The sequence below is a fragment of the Dermacentor albipictus genome, chromosome 1 (assembly GCF_038994185.2).
Source record: "Dermacentor albipictus isolate Rhodes 1998 colony chromosome 1, USDA_Dalb.pri_finalv2, whole genome shotgun sequence".
In the NCBI taxonomy this organism is placed as follows: Eukaryota; Metazoa; Arthropoda; class Arachnida; order Ixodida; family Ixodidae; genus Dermacentor; species Dermacentor albipictus.
The window spans coordinates 302,020,330-302,035,886 of record NC_091821.1 but is presented as its reverse complement, the minus strand read 5'-3'; the positions used below and the strand labels follow the sequence as shown (position 1 = coordinate 302,035,886).

At 48.6% G+C, this 15,557-nt stretch overlaps 1 protein-coding gene across 5 annotated transcripts in view; it reads right to left on the bottom strand.

Moving 5' to 3' along the window:
* The window catches only part of LOC135920886 (retinol dehydrogenase 12-like), a 44,386-nt gene that overhangs the window by 23,936 nt on the left and 4,893 nt on the right, over positions 1–15,557 (bottom strand). The window contains exons 1-2 of one of the 5 annotated variants that reach the window (XM_065455146.2): positions 12,463–12,873; positions 11,596–11,662 (exon numbers count right to left, since the gene is read on the bottom strand). The exons of 3 other annotated variants lie outside the window; for them this stretch is intronic. The gene's annotated coding sequence lies outside the window, so the exon portion shown is untranslated. Of the gene's footprint in view, positions 1–11,595; positions 11,663–12,462; positions 12,874–15,557 lie in introns of those variants that run through there. One more of the 5 variants, XM_065455145.1, reaches the window with a different exon arrangement.

Here is a 15,557-nt window from a genome sequence, read left to right as displayed (position 1 = left end):
AGACCCACTCTTCTGCTTTGCCTTTCCAGGTCAGTGAGCATGCATTGCAGTTGGTCCCCTGAGCTACTAAGCAAGGCAATATCATCAGCGAATCGAAGGTTACTAAGGTATTCTCCATTAACTCTTATCCCCATTTCTTCCCAATCCAGGTGTCTGAATGCCTCCTGTAAACACGCTGTGAATAGCATTGGAGAGATTGTATCTCCCTGCCTCACGCCTTTCTTTCTTGGGATTTTGTTGCTTTCTTTATGGAGGACTTCGGTGGCTGTAGAGCCGCTATAGATATCTTTCAGTATTTTTACATACGGCTCGTCTACTCCCTGATTCCGTAATGCCTCCATGGCTGCTGAGGTTTCGACAGAATCAAATGCTTTCTCGTAATGAATGAAAGCTATATATAAGGGTTTATTATATTCCGCACATTTCTCTGTCACCTGATTGGTAGTGTGAATATGATCTATTGTTGTGTAGCCTTTACGGAATCCTGCCTGGTCCTTTGCTTGACAGAAGTCTAAGGTGTTCCTGATTCTATTTGCGATTACCTTAGTAAATAGTTTGTAGGCAATGGACAGTAAGCTGATTGGTCTACAACTTTTCAAGTGTTCGGCGTCCCCTTTCTTATGGGTTAGCGTTTTCTTATGTTAGCGTTTTTCCAAGATTCCGGTACGCTCGACGTTATGAGGCATTGCGTATACAGGGTGGCCAGTTTCTCTAGAACAATCTGCCCACCATCCTTCAACAAATCTGCTGTTACCTGATCCTCCCCAGCTGCCTTCCCGCTTTGCATATCTCCCAAGGCTTTCTTTACTTCTTCCGGCGTTACCTGTGGGATTTCGAATTCCTCTAGACTATTTTCTCTTCCATTATCGTCGTGGGTGCCACTGGCACTGTATAAATCGCTATAGAACTCCTCAGCCACTTGAACTATCTCATCCATATTAGTAATGATATTGCCGGCTTTGTCTTTTAACGCATACGTCCGATTCTTGCCAATGCCTAGTTTCTTTTTCACTCTTATTAGGCTTCCTCCATTCCTGAGCGCATGTTCAATTCTATCCATATTATACTTCCTTGCGTCAGCTGTCTTACGCTTGCTGATTAACTTCGAAAGTTCTGCCAGTTCTATCCTAGCTGTAGGGTTAGAGGCTTTCATACATTGGCGTTTCTTGATCAGATCTTTCGTCTCCTGGGATAGTTTACTGGTATCCTGCCTAACGGAGTTACCACCGACTTCCATTGCACACTCCTTAATGATGCCCACAAGATAGCCGTTCATTGCTTTCACACTAAGGTCCTCTTCCTGAGTTAAAGCCGAAAACCTGTTCTGTAGCGTGATCTGGAAGTCCTCTATTTTCCGTCTCACCGCTAACTCATTGATCGGTGTTTTATGTACCAGTTTCTTGCGTTTCCTTCTCAGGTCTAGGCTAATTCGAGTTCTTACCATCCTGTGGTCACTGCAGCGCGCCTTGCCGAGCACGTCCACATCTTGTATGATGCCAGGGTTAGCGCAGAGTATGAAGTCTATTTCATTTCTAGTCTCGCCGTTCGGGCTCCTCCATGTCCACTTTCGGCTATCTCGCTTGCGGAAGAAGGTATTCATTATCCTCATACTATTCTGTTCCGCAAACTCTACTAATATCTCTCCCCTGCTATTCCTAGTGCCTATGCCATATTCTCCGACTGCCTTGTCTCCAGCCTGCTTGTTGCCTACCTTGGCATTGAAGTCGCCCATTAGTATAGTGTATTTAGTTTTCACTCTACCCATCGCCAATTCCACGTCTTCATAGAAGCTTTCGACTTCCTGGTCATCATGACTGGATGTAGGGGCGTAGACCTGTACAATCTTCATTTTGTACCTCTTAATAAGTTTCACAGCAAGACCTGCCACCCTCTCGTTAATGCTATAGAATTCCTGTATGTTACCAGCTATATTCTTATTAATCAGGAATCCGACTCCTAGTTCTCGTCTCTCCGCTAAGCCCCGGTAGCACAGGACGTGCCAGGTTTTCAGCACTGTATATGCTTCTTTTGGCCTCCTAACTTCACTAAGCCCTATTATATCCCATTTACTGCTCTCTAATTCCTCCAATAGCACTGCTAGACTCGCCTCACTAGATAACGTTCTAGCGTTAAACGTTGCCAGGTTCATATTCCAATGGCGGCCTGTCCGGAGCCAGTGATTCTTAGCACCCTCTGCTGCGTCGCAGGTCTGACCGCCGCCGTGGTCAGTTGCTTCACAGCTGCTGGGGACTGAGGGCCGGGGTTTGATTGTGTTGTTCATATAGGAGATTGTGGCCAAGTACTGCACCAGGGTGGCCAATCCTGCTCTGGTGAGGGAGTGCGTTACCGGTTCTGGTCACCGGGATTAGGCCACACTCCAGGCCTGTTTATGCAATTTTATCAACACGCGGATTTTTTTTTAATCCGGTGAAAAATTGCCGGCACCGGGATTCTAACCACGGATCTCTTGCACGCGAGGTGGGTGTTCTACCTCTGGAGAGAGAGAGAGAGGGCTCTTTATTAGAAAAACAGAGAATTTTGCCGGCGCGTATATAACCGCTGGCATGCTACTCTGTATAGAGATGGTGAATGGGATTAAAAGATTCCAGAAAAGAGTGGGAGAAAAAAAAGGATAAAAATAAATATGAAATGTCCGAGTGGACCTGATACTAATTTTTACACGTGACATGGCGGGTAAATTTAGGCTTTTGTATAGGAAGGATGCAATTTTTAAAGTTTTCCTATTTGACCAATTTCTGTCAGGTATTTGAACAATAAATCCAAAACCCGTCGCTGTTTTCAAGGGCCGGGCATTGGACCTAAGATGCTCGGTAACGTTAACGGTTCGTGGTGAATCATGTCCATTTGGTGCTCAAAAAATTGTCTCTCGTCGCGGTACGCGGGGCATTCTAGTAGTATGTGCTCAATTGTCTCTAAGTTGCGACAGTTATCACAGTATGGGTTAGTGGTAAGTCCTATGCGGTACAGATAATTGTTCGTATATGCCACGTTCAGTCGAAGACGATGGTACAATGTCTCTAAGTGTCGATGAAGTGGTCGTGGAGTTTTCGGTCTCATTTCTGGGTGAATGTAACGTAGGAAGTTATCTTGGTGAAGCGGCAGATTCAAGATGCGGTCTTTTTCTTGATAGGCATATTTTTTCGCCATGGTTGAAGCGTCGGCTTTTGTAAAATATGTTCTTCTGAACTTGCGGTATTGGAGTCCATTTCTGTCAGCTTCGTCCGCTCTTTCATTTCCCGAAATGCCGGCATGGCCAGGTATCCACTGGAACTTTATGCAATGCCCAGCAATCTTAGCCCTGTGGTGAAGATAAGCAATGTCAAATGCTGCTGGTTGATTATTGCAACGCTTGTGCCTGTTCCACATACTTTGTAGGGCTGCTTTTGAGTCTGTGAATATCACCCATGTCTTTGGCGGCTGCTGTCGAAGTATATACACAAGGGCCTCCTTAATGCCATATAGCTCCGCTGAAGTAGATGATGTCGCTCGCTGAAGACGAAACGAGAATCGTTGTCCTGTAGAGGGAACAAAAAGTCCGCATGATGAACGATGTGGAGTTGTAGAGCCATCTGTGGAAATGTGCGTTGCGGCTGCGTATTCTTTGTGCATATATTCTAAAGCTATCTGATAAGTCGCTGCTTGAGGCATTTTCTTTTTCGCACTGATTCCAGGTATGTATGGCACGATTTCCAGTGGGGACAGTGTCCATGGTGAAATGTTTCGCGGCATAATTTGTGACGCCTGAGCAGGAATCGAAATAGATATCCTTCCGACGGCCTGCCCAAAGCTAGATGTAGCACGGGTTCTGAAAATATCCTTTAAAAAGTGAGTCTTCGTAGGAATGACGTGGCGGAGGTGTATCCGAAGTGTCTCCTGCGAACATAGCACTTCCAGAGGCAGGCATCCAGCTTCTGCTACAGTCCCTCAGCGGGACGACCCCTTCGGAAGGCCAAGGCATACGCGAAGGCAGTTGTTTCGTGCTGCCTCGAGTTTTCTCTTGCTTGTGGGAGATATTTTGTGCAGGATCTGGAGGTAATATCGTAGTGTTCCATCGACGTAGGCCTTATGGAGGCGCACCATTGATCGACAGGTGCTGCCCCACTGTGATCCGGCTAGAAATCGGAATATGTGCGACGCCGAGGAAATCTTCTCACTCAGTTTTTTCACTTGGGGCGACCATGTGAGGTTCCTGTCGATCGTCACTCCAAGAAACCTTTGCGTCTTGACGTATGGAAGGGCGCGACCACCCAACACTAGTGGGTATTTTTCCATACACCTCCGCGTGAAAGCCATGGCAACGCTTTTGTCGGGGGACAATTTCAGACCCGTTGGATTTAGGTAGGCCGAAATATTTGCTAGCGCTCTCTGGAGGCGTTGTTGGGTGGTACTGCGGGAACGCGCCGCACTCCAAATGCAGATGTCGTCCGCATACAGTGTGATTTTGACGCCAGGGGTCAGGTTTCTTTTCAGATGGATGAGGACTAAATTAAATAATACCGGGCTTAACACAGCTCCTTGTGGCACTCCCTTCTCGACGGCATAAAGCGCCGTGGGGCCATCCGGGGTACACATGAAAAGTTGGCGTCCTTGAAGATAGTCTGCAATCCATGCGTAGAGCCGTCCTCCAAGACCAAGGGTTTCCAAAGCGTCAAGTATTGCTGTATGATAGACCGAATCGTATGCTGCCTTAATGTCTAAAAATAATGCAGTAGGTATGTTGCCAGAGACCAATTCCTCTTCAATTGATGAGACCAAGGCAATGACATTATCAATTGCGGATCTATTTTGCCGGAAGCCATTCATTTCCTCCGGGTAAACTTTTGCAGTTTCCAGGAACCAATTTAGTCGTTTGTAGATCATTTTTTCGAATAGCTTCCCTACGCAGCTAAGCAGAAATATCGGTCTGAAGGAGGCGTAATTTGTTGGCTGCTTCGATGGTTTCAATATAGGAATGACTTTCGCAAGCTTCCATTCCGTAGGAACCTCCCCAGTTATCCATGAGGTGTTGTAGTACTCCAGAAGGCGTAGGCGAGATGTGTGACATAGATTTGCGAGCGCTTCATAACTCACGCCGTCATGGCCAGGTGATGATCGCTTGTTTACGTCGCTGATTGCTGCCGTGAGCTCTTCGATGGTGAATGGTAATTCTAAGTCAGGAAGGGTAGCTCGAGGTGGACCAGGCTGACGACTTGCAATTTGCCGCAAAGGCTGTGCCCCGTTGGAAAGGAACCTGCAGTACTGCTCTGCCACGTCTTTCAGGGATGCGCGCTCATGTAATGAGAGGGCGATAAAAGGATAAAGCTGTTGCGGCTCTTTGCGAATGCCTCTGACGACTCGCCAGATTTTGCTCAGCGGTTGCTCAGCGGTTGTTTGAGTGTCCCACAAAAGTCCCTCCACCTTTTTCGGTCCAGTTTGGTGAGGTAACGTCGTATATGTCTTTGTGCTCGTCGACAAGTTCTGAGGTCTTCGATATGCTTAGTACGTAGAACCTTCCTTTCGGCACGCCTTCGAATTGCACATAACCTTTCAAATTCCTCGTCGTTTGTTGGTACATTACAATGCTTAGTGGCAGAGCGGGTACTTTGTTTGAGGCAATGAGCTATTGTCGGTATTATTTCTGTATTCGTAGTCGAGGCTGTGATTCCTTTGTCTACGGCTGCTGTGTAAGCTTCCCAGTCTACCGACTTCAGTTTCACTTTTCTGGGCGACGTCCGAAAATGAAGGGCAGAGATTAGGATCGGGTAGTGATCACTACCTCGAGTCTCGAAATCTGTACACCATTCGAACATAGGGGCCACTTGACTTGATACGAATGTGACGTCAATGCAGCTAACAGTCGTCGGATTTTTCAGGTATGTTATGCTGCCATCGTTCAAGGGCTCTATATTGTATTTTGCAAAAAGCTTCGCCAGCTTGGCACCCCGAGCATATGTATGTGAACTGCCCCAGATCTCGTTATGTGCGTTGAAATCGCCACAAATATTATGTGGAGACTGAGTGTTTGTCAGCAAGTTTTCCAATCTCGTCACGTCGAAAGGTGATCCTGGTTCGAAGTAGACGCCGATCAGGGTAAACACTTTGGATGCAATCACTGTGGTTGCGCAAATATATTCGTTCTTGTCATGTGGTGTGACGTCAATCGCAGAGGCAGGTATGTCGTTGCGAAATCCAACGAGCAGTCGGCTAATTCCATTTTGTCGCCTTGAATGATGAAAATAATACCCCTTTATCCTAAAGTGCTCGTCGACGCGAGACTCGGAAATGACTAAAAAAGGGAATCGGTACACTCGCGTAAGATGCTTAAAGTCTGCTAACTTCGAGCGCAGTCCGCGAGCGTTCCATTGGAATATAGTACATGTGCGGAAGTGTCTGTTGGTGGACACCGCTTGTGAGACGATTGTTGGCGAAGCCATCGTTGCTAGTGCGAAGAATCACGGCTTTGCGCCGTGAAAGAAGGCGACACTAGCGGTTCCAAAGCCAGGACGGCCTCTACTTCAGGGATGCTCTTAAACGATGGGCTGGCACGGAGAATAGCCTTGATTGCGGCGAACATCATGGGAATCAGCATACTTGATATCTCATTTGCAGTGCTACCATCTAACAACCTTTCTTGGTTCTTCCTGTTCTTCTGCTGTGACCTTGAGGACACTTGTTGCTGTCGTAGGGTTGAGGTCATATCACTTGAGGGCTTTGATGGATTCGTTGCAGTTGAAGGCCTATGCTGGTTTTCTTGCATGACTGAGGCGTAGGACTTTTTCAAAGCCGTGTCGCTGCGCTGCACCGTGTCGTGCTGAGTTTGGTTTGTAGATGTATACATCACATCCGGATTCGGTGGTGGTTCTCGTTGTTTCCGCACTTTTCCTTAGATTTGCTCCATTGTCCGTGCAAGAGTGGCTGATTTCTTTTTAGGACACCCTCCGTATGACGCAGCATGCTCAGCTCCACAGTTTGCACACCGAGGCTGGGAACGTGACGTACACTCCTTATGCGTATGTGGACCAGCGCATATCTTGCAGCGGATGGGGCCTTTACAATATTTCGCTATATGTCCGTGTGTTTGACATCTGAAACATTGAGTAGCAGACCCCATGTATTCCGTCACGGGATAACTGCAGAATCCAAGCGACACTCGGTTTGGTAAAGGGGCGTCCTTAGAGAATTCCAGGATGACCGAGCGTCTTCGGATTTCCGTTACTGCGCCATCTTCATTAGGGACGTAGAAAACTTGCCTTTTAGCAGATATGACTCCTTGTTCGCTCAAATATTCCTTGAGGTTGTCATCTGAGTACTCAACAGGAACGTCCTGTATCCTCCCGTACGTGGCAGAGTAGGAGTATGGAACTCGAGCTTCTACAGGAATACCCGATAGATCTGCCACTGTGAGGAGACGATTGGCTGCGGGAAGTGTAGACACTGTGACCAAGAGGCTTCCATCCTTGTTGAGACGGTGGCTGAGTATCTTTTCTTGGGCTGTTGTCACGACCGCAGAAGCCAGAAGATTTGGGTTTACTTCCCATAAGCTGCTGTCAGGCTGAGTTGGCTTGAATATAACAGGAACACCTGTGGCTCTTTTCTTTTTGTAAGAGACAACAGTGAAGGCTGTCTGATCCATCTCTTCGTTGTCTCCTGCAGATTCTCTTGTGTCGACGTCATCTTCACGTAGCCTTTTCCTTGCTTGCTCATCTTCTCAGTGGTCTACAGAAGCAACGTGCTGACCTGATTGCTGATTGCTTGCGACGGATGCCATCAGAACATCATGAAGGGCGGCCGACGGCGGAGGCTCGCCTCGCTGCTTCGGTCCGGGGCGCTTCGGGAGTCGCTTGCTGTGCTTCTCTCGCAGGGCGGTGACCCCCAGACCGGCGTTCGGTGACAGAGAGGCACAAAGAGTAAAAATGAGCTCTACACTTGCTAAAAAAGACTTAAAATTACAGACGGGCGTTCGGAAGCGAGCCTATCGCTCGTCGTCGCTGCACCTGACAGTCGCGGGCGTCATCCATTCTCGGCAGAGGATAGACGCCCTTTCATGTGACGTTTTCAAGTGACGGTAGTCTATGCAGAAGCGCCAGCTACCGCCCTCCTTTGCTAGCACGACTGGGACGCCGAGGGACTGCAGGAAGATTCAATGATATCTTTCGCGAGCATTGTTCGACCTCGCGCTGAATTACTTGCCGTTCAGCATTGGAAACACACGATAAGGACGTCGTCTGATGGGGCTGGCGTTTCCAGTATGGATACACTGAGTGACGGCAGATGTCTGGCCCAAAGGGCGGTCATCAAAGTCAAAGATGTCGCGATAAGACATGACCCTGTGCCTGATATGGACAGCCGTACTGGAAGGAAGTGAGACGCAATCATCTTGGTAGTATTGTATACGACCGGCTGTACGGCTTGAGGTAGGGAATGCCGCTTGGAGCGAAGGATCGGCGGGAACTAATGCAGAAGCGGCATACTCATCGATAGAAGAGACGTTGGCGAGAGTCATATCATTTGGGAGAAATTGCGTGCGCCATCTGAAGTTTAACATGGGAATAAAGGCGTGGTTATTAGAAAAGGTGAAAATGGTATGGGGGAACGGCGACATTTCTGGCCAATAGAACATCAACAATGGGAGTCTGGACGTAATCGCCATCGGGAATAGAAGGGAGATACATTAGGTCCACATACGTAACATATTGAGGTGCCATACGGATGTAATCCATGGAACACAAACACCGTTAACGGGTGGTCGGAGCGTCAAAGTAGCGTGGTAAATCAAGATGAAGAGATCTGGTTCCACAACCAATAATGGCGGTGTGGGCAGATAGAAAGTCAATGCCTAGGATAGGTTGATGGGAGCAGTGCTCGAGCACAGCAAGTACTGCAGTCGTACAGCAACCGCCAATACTTATTCGTGGAGAGCACATACCAAGGACGGGAAGCACTTCCCCGTCGGCGACTCCGATGAGTGGAAATGTGGGCGGCATGAGGACCTTCTTAAGTCGACGGCGAAGCTCCGAATGCAGTACTGATATACGTGCCCCCGCGTTAACGAGAGCAGCGACAAGTGCCCCGTTCACCTTAACGTCAATTGTGCCTAGTCGGCAATGTGGTCTGATGTTATGGCGCGCGAGTCATCAATGTAGCTTCGCCTCCGGGAGTGGCATTGTTTTTGCGGAGGCAGGCGTAAAACTGGCGATGGAGTGCGGCGGAACTGTGGGGCGCATGATGATGGGTAACCAGACAACGGCGAACGGGACTGGTGACCACGCGGAGATGGTGCACGACGGTACGACATGGTCGGAGCGTCATCAGCCTGGGTCTTAAACGACTCGCAGTAAGGCTGGAAGCGGACAGGATGGTTTTTCGGTCGACGGTTAGAAGCATATGACGCATGGGGCCAAGGCCACCCGTTATAGCAATAGGGTCCGACCTGACCAGCTGGATGGCAAATAAAGCAAATGGAGCGGTCGTAAGTAGTCCTTCACTGGGCCGGATGGCGGGGATGTAGCCTCTGGCCTTGGGCTGAGAAACCTGGGAAACGGTCAATTGGGCGGGACGGAGCAACGGCGCACACAGAGTCCAGGCCAGCTTTGGATAGCTCCTGACGAACGATGGCTTGGACACGTATTATGATGGTAGAGCTGGACTGAGAGGCACGGGAACACGGGGAAGCAGGAGACATAGCCTTAACTTGACACCGTATGTTCTTCGTCACGTGTTCCGCTGTTATGGCAGCTGTGGCGCAGGTACGTCTTAATTGGCAGGAAGATGTTGCTGCTATGTGGGGAAGTGCAGTGAACTGATGGACAATACGTCGACTATTGGCGTACTGGCGTGGAAAAAAAATTTGCTGTTCCGCCCGAAAAGCGATGCACCGATTGCGATAGCAAATTAATACATAACTGCACGAAGTAAGGATAGTGACTTTATCGGCCGTATAAATTCGTAAACACTCGCTTACTACAATGATAGACTGTGTAAACGTGACTCAACAAGGACGTAGAAAGAATGAGGCACACACAGACAGCTCTGTCTTTGTGTGGCTGCTTCTTTCTAAGTCCTTGATCACTCGCGCTTCCACATTCTATCATGGATTCAAATCAACTAGCTTGTGAATGTGCTTAGCTAAAGTAACCAGCATGGTGTCACGCGCGCACAGGTAAACATGAACACATCTCGCTCGATGACAGCGGAAACTGTGAAAGCACTGGAGTTGGGAACCACGGCAGCAGCCGCGAGCCAATTGACCTCCGTGCATTTGTCGCTTCAACGCAAGCGAAATGTCGAAAGCACAGCACATATACAGCTATTGGCACTACGTGCACTCCGCAAATATCGCATATTGCTTTGAAGAGGAGGCCCACGCGGGCGCGCACTTTTCCCACGTCGTGAATCGCTTTCAAGGCCCTATGACGTCCGCCAATGGCGTCTACTATGGCGTCCGCGTTTCGCGTGGCCAACAACGCCGCAGTTGACTCCACTCTGTACGGAGCGGCGGGCGAGGAGGACATCGAGGCACCCTAGCCAACACCCTATAGAGGACTTAAGGCGTTCTGGCTGTACCCTCTCCCCTTAAGCTACGTCACGCAAAAGAGGCCCACATAGAAGTTCCGTGCAGCGTGCTACGAAGCTACGAGCGGCGCAACGGTGTTGAAAATGAGATGCGGACGGCCAAATGGACGACGACGGCGATAACAATTCGATTAGTTCCGGGAACCCTGCCGCTAGTTGGATAGCTTCGAGGTTAGAAAAGTCCTGGCATGCTGCGACATGCTTCCGAGCGCTTTTTTCTTCTGGACGCAAACAGTGCATGTAGTCTCTGCGCTTGTGCTGCGATTGCGGTTGTGTGTCCGGCAAGCCTTCATTGCCCCGGGATTACATTCATGCCAGGATATGCCTATTAAGTGCTGCGTGCCCAGTTGCTGGAAAAATTAAAAATCAGGGCCGAAAGATCATGCGTTCATGTTTTCGCAAGATCAATGACAGGATATTGGGTGCCAATGCTAAGGCACAGAAGAGAAACGCTGGAACTCTGCAGAATAAGGCAGGGGTTTCTTTCTAAATAGTCGCACGAATGTTTTGTAGCTCCATTGCTAAACACATTTGAGGTGTTGCAAATATGTGGACTGCGGTACTGTATGTAATACTGCCTCGAAAGCGAAATTATTCGTTTAGAGCCTAATCTAGGCTGGAATAAATTCATGTGTCCCGAATGTGAAGAAGGGCACACCATTGAAGTTGTCATGAGATATGTGTTATGGTGCAGTGCTAACATTTTTTTGAAAAGCTTTTGTGGTCGCATGAACGGCAAACTCTTTGACGCCGAGGATAAATCAAGGCAAAGAAGTTACTCTGAAGAAGAGGGCAGCACTGTGACTTTTCAATATAGCCTGTCATCATTTACCCCGAAATTCGTGCTCAATCCTAAAGTTGAACGATTTCATTTTTTTATGGACGGGCCTTTTAATAGTGCAGCCATGAATTTAACATGAAGCCATGAATTTCTTTCGCTAAGCAAGGCGACACCACATGAATGTAAGCCTAGGAACCCTAACGTCTCGTGCGCTGCTGTTTCGAGTCGGACAAACAGCGTACCAGTGAAAAATCGTTGTTCCCCGCTCGCCGCGCCGCAAGGCTGGCAATGGCCACTAGCGGCGGGAACCTGTGAACGCGGTGAAAAAAGAAATCAACTTGTGTCTACCGTTGTGTACACATATAGCTATACAAGCGCCGTCTGCAGGCTGGTGGAATGTTATTGACTTCGCTGGGCTGACAAACGCGTCCTCTTTTAGCACGTTTTCTTCTGCTTGCCCTTTGAGCAGTATTGTTAGGACATACGAGTATATTCAGGTCCGTTGATTTCGTTTATTACTAGGAGTGGGCGAATATTCCAAGTTTAGAAGGCGAAACGAGTAGTACACATCTAATTCTTATTCCTATTCGAAAAGGAATCTATATCGGTATTTCGAACCAGATGCTCCACAACGACCGACTCATTGCTAAAGTCTCGTTACGGTTCTCCATCTGCTAAACAAAGTATCTCAAGTTATCAGAAGTGAAATAACAACAAGAGTTGTTGAAGGAATGCAGAAACAGAATGGATAATGGGAGTTTTGTTCTCGATTTCGCGGTGGTGGATCCAACGCGCTGTTTCGTTTCCAGGTTGCCCTGCATTTCTAACAGCAGCTTAATCCCAACACTGGTGGCGACTGTAGTCGATCCTTAAGAACCGGCCAGGAACCAAGTGCACACAACACTTGAAGCGTGAGAGGCGTTTTTTATCGTTCTCTCTGATAGTACGCGCTACGGGACGCACTGCAGCTGCGCCGGGCACACCCACGTGAGTGTTAATTTCCTAGAGCGACTATCGCTGTAAAAATTCTAGATGCGATAACCACCGCCGAGCATAGCGTCCTATCTGTACGCGAAAGTACGCACGTGCGAAGCGAAGAGTAAACTTACCGCCGTGAGCGAAGTCGGACTGCCAATAACGCCGCTCAAGCGGGACCTGGCGCTGTTCGGGAGAGCCGTTTATCGTACACTCATTCGCAGTCGATACGGAGCAGGCGTCCTTGGCGAGCCGCGCTCGCGGCGGAGAGGAGGACGCGACACGCGCTTCCTGCGATGCGCCGCGCTTCAGCTATGTGCCATGCTGACTTGCATAAATACGCAAGTAACAAAATTTCAATGAAAACGCAGAGAGAGGAGTACACAAGGAAAGTGTCTGCGCCGCTTCCCTTCCTGGAAGCATTGAAGGTTGGCGTCTAAAAATCTGGGCGCACAAAGTCATATATATAAGCGCGCGATGACGACACCAGGATACGCCAGCTTGCAAGAACGCCTGCAGCACGAGCCATCATCGCGTTACGTGCGCAGTGTCAGGACCCTCGCGTTGGAAAATCGTGCGTTGAGTCGGACGAACGTCCCTCTGGTCAGGTAGCATATAAGAAACAGAACTTCATTTTTTTATTCTTTGTAATTCTGCGGTCTTGCGTGCCCAAACAACCATATGACTATTAGGCAGGCCGTACTCGATTTTTAACACCTGGGGTTATTTAACGTGCACTCGATCCATGCTACACGGATGTTTCTTGCATTTCGTCCCGATCGAAATGCGGCCTTCAAGACTGGGATTTGATCCCGCGCCCTAGGCCTTAGCTGCAACGCGAAGGCCACTACGCCACCACGGCGGGCAAGAAAGATAAATGACCCAGGTCGAACGTTACTGACATTCCGAAGCCAGCCGTGTATTTTTGTTCCAAATGCTCTAATCAAGAGACCCGTGCGAGTTCCGAAACGTCCTCAGCTTTCGACTTCATTCCAGACAACTACTTCTTGTATTATGTATCGTGGCTCACTTTGTATAAATATGAGTACTACTACATGCTGTTTGACTCACTGTGTTGCCGATCACAAAGCGCAATAGCTGTGTCTCGAGTGAGCTCAACGCAGGAGGTGAAAAGTTCCCTGAACTCACAACGTTGATGTGGCCAAAAGGATCCCGTGGAGAACCACTGCAAATTTTTAACTCATTTCAAACAAACGGGCGTATCGTGCAGAGGATGCCGCGGCCATCATCTTTGGCGAATGCGGCAGCGCTACGCGCCGCGAGAACCGCTACAAATGAAAAAAAAAAGAAAAGCAACGCCGTGCTCTCTTCCGATGCCTCCTTCGCGCGGCGTAATGTCAACAGGTGACGTCAACAGGGTAAAAGCAGCCCATTGGGTGGTCGTCGAAGGCCGACGTGACTGTTCCGTGAGCGGAGGGTCCTCGCCCATTGTGCGCCGGCGAACCTTTCAGGAAGCTTCCACGCAATGAGCTTCCCGATGAGGGCGATTGGCTTAACTCTTTCGAGTTAGCTTACCAGGCAGGCTGCGTATTTTCTGGCTTCCGAAAACCCCTTCGATACGTTTCCTCATCCCTTGCTGTTACATAACGTATAATGAATCTGCATTCATCCTTCTATAGTCGATTGGATCAGAAATTCTTTGACTGGCTAACGCAGCTTGTCTTGATCAACGGAGTTAAATCAACTGGTGTCACCGTAACTCTGGCGTACTTGCCCCAAGGGTCTGTTTTGGGCCGATTGTTATTCTTAGTTTAAACAAATAATATTTTGTAAGGACTTCAGTGCAAAGTGCAATTATGCAGAAGACTGCGTAATTTATAGAGATAGACGAAATTATCAATAATGTTAGCTGCCTACAGAGTCATATAAATACAATTCAAGATTCGGGCTCGAAGCTGGGCATGTCACATACAGCTTTTCTGGACATGTACCAAATAGCGCTCCAAGCGGCCGCGTCGCGAATCTAGCGCGTTTTTGGCGAATAATTAATAGCACCAGTCGATCATTCAAAAAGGAAGGAGACAGATCCAGCGAATATGCCGGGACAAATCCAGCGAACATGCCGGGGAAAGCAATTTTTTTTTTCCAAGAGGAGTTGAAGATTCAACAATGGAAGCCTGTGGAAACGACAATTTTTTTGTTTTATTTTCAAGACATAAACGGTCGCTGTGATAAAATTACGTCTGCTATCGTAATAGCCGCTACATCGTATGTAGACCGGATTTTCAGCTTTCCATCGATGGCTATCTCCATTCTCTACGCATGGCGTAACAATGTTCCCGAAGCGATTTTTGAAACATAGTCGTACAAGCAGTGGCCGAGTGGGTTAATCACAGGCAACTATCATTCCGCGTCATGCTGGCTGCGGTTCGATATGGCACCCCGTGACACTTATATTAAGCCACATGGACTTATTTTTACAGTTTACCACCGGATGGAGAAACACAAAACTGAAGATTTGGTTTCGGTTTTGGTTTTTCAGTGGTGCTCTTCAAACATTAAATGTTGTAGTTTTCTTTCCTATAGCGTAGCAATGTGTTGCTGAGTTGTTAACTCATCGCTTTTACAATTATATTTTATTCCTTGGATAACATGACTACAAGCATGCGCATGTCTTTGTGTAGCACAAAAAAAAGTGCCTTGTAGCATTGAATGCCCCTAAAACGCAAAGCTACAACAGGTCCCTGAAAATAAGCAACACATAGTGATCTAATATACCCTATTTAGAGCCCAGCTTAACCACGGTTGAACTCAACCGTGGTTAACTCGTTCAACCTTGGTTAAGGCCAAGCATAGTGCGCCGGAGTTACACGGGCTATCATGTTCACGGTTAATGCCATGCACGGGTATGGTCCTTCGCCGGAGGGAGCAGTGGCATTGAGCCTAGCCGTCATCTCGGTGTAGAGGCGAGCGTTTCGACTGCTTGAGCGCAGGGCGGCCAGCATATCTTGGCACATCCGTGTCAGCGCCTCCGTTGTCGCATCAGGCCAAACGATGCGCATTCGGGAAGGTATCTGGGAAGCGCCCGTGCTGCACTCGGGAGAGGTACAGTCCGCCATCTTCCCGCAACGTCGGTTACACTCGAGGAGGTTAAAGAAAGGCTGGAGTGGAGTCCGTAAAGGGAAGCCGCCGCGTCGCCATCTTGCGGGGGGCAACAGCACGCCAATCGCCGCAGGTTGTGGGGCTGTTGTAGCTTGCCGTGCGCAGT